The 1,572-nt window shown below is 48.3% G+C and overlaps 1 pseudogene; it reads right to left on the reverse strand.

Annotated features, from left to right (window-relative positions):
* Positions 1–283: 283 nt before the first annotated feature.
* LOC141516323 (protein NipSnap homolog 1 pseudogene) lies at positions 284–1,305 on the reverse strand (annotated as a pseudogene).
* Between the last annotated feature and the right edge of the window lie 267 nt (positions 1,306–1,572).

A 1,572-nucleotide genomic window follows, 5' to 3' on the forward strand; every position in this document is an offset into this window, starting at 1 on the left:
TATATGTTATCTTGTTTGTTCCTTAAAACAACCTTGATGAGGCAGGTAGTATTATTCCCATTCTACAGATGAGAAGACTGAGACCCAGAGAGAAAAAGGGCAATGCCCTGCTAGTTAAATAACTAGTGGCAAACACAATTAAACACAGGTCTTCCTGATTCCAAGACTCAATCTCTATCCATTAAGTCACCTAGCTGCCTGAAACCAAAGGTGAAGAGGCCTTGGTCTAGCCTCAGCCTGACCTGACTCCCTGGGGAGCCATCAGATCCCAACGATGGAATGAAGCATGAAATCTGAGAGGATGGTTAGGGAACAGGGAAAGTGCAGTATGAAATGGTGAGCAAGCTGTGAGGGAAAGGGGGAATATCTGGGGGAGGGACATGAGAGGGGCTCTTCTGGCTAACAGCTCCCTCCAGAGATGAGGAAGGAGTCCTCAGGGTCACTGGAGGGGTGAGATCTTCAGGGGAAGACTCCATGTTCCGTACCAGAGGGACTGTGTAATATACATTCTCGTCCCAGCCCCTCTTCCTCCAGGCTGCATTTCGGGTTTCCTCTCCGGACTGCAGGTCTTTATAGGCCCAGAGATGGTGGACCACATAGAGCTCTCCAATCTGGGAGAAGAAGCCACCCACAGCTTCCTGGTTTTCCTGATGATACTTGATTCCTCGGGCCCAGTTGTTTCCCCACTCAATCATGGTCCCTGGCTTCAACTTGTAAGTCCTTAGTTCATAAATGTTGGGACACTCACGAGGCTGGGGTTCATTCCAGAAACTGAACTCCAAAAGCAGTTGGTTTCTCCTGGATAGCAGCATCTTTACTCCTCTCCTTCCGGAATTCCAAGTACTCCTTGTTCACTTTGAGTTTGTTCATGCAGTCCATGAGGGCAGGGTAGCCTCTTGAGAATCGCCACAAATGTACAGCTTGATCCTGCTCCCCATACCAGGTGTTCCAGTTCCCCACCAGAGCACAAGGGTAGTCTGGGTCCAAGTGAAGCTTGGGGAGCACTGCCTCTGTCAGGCTATTGTAGGTGTCCAGGCACTATGGCTTTACGTTGTGAAATTGAATTTTGTACAGGTTACTGGTCTCCTTCTTTGACAGGAGGGTGGAATGGGCATCCTTCCAGGGATCAACTTTGTGGACCAAAAGGGAACGGGACCAACTGCTTTCGCTGTCTTTTGAGTAGGCCCTCGGCCCGGCCCCAGGCGCAGCTCCAGTGGGGTGGGCGGGGTGGCCATGGCCGAGACCCCTCCAGAGGGGCAGCCCGCAGAGCGCACCCCCCGAGATGCTGCACACTCGCGCAGCCATGTTTGGGCCGATATATTATTTTTTTAATTAAAGATTTTATTTATTTTAGTTTTACAATTTTCCCCCAATCTTATTACCCTCCCTCCACCCCCCCACACAAAGCAAATCAGTCTCTACATTGTTTCCATGCTGTACATTGATCTAAATTGAGTGTGATGAGAGAGAAATCATAGACTTAAGGAAGAAACTTAAAGTATAAGAGATAACAAGATCAGACAATAAAATATCAGTTTTTTTTTCTAAATTAAAGGGAATAGTCCTTGAACT

This window comes from Macrotis lagotis, chromosome 3 (assembly GCF_037893015.1).
Source record: "Macrotis lagotis isolate mMagLag1 chromosome 3, bilby.v1.9.chrom.fasta, whole genome shotgun sequence".
Lineage (NCBI taxonomy): Eukaryota > Metazoa > Chordata > Mammalia > Peramelemorphia > Peramelidae > Macrotis > Macrotis lagotis.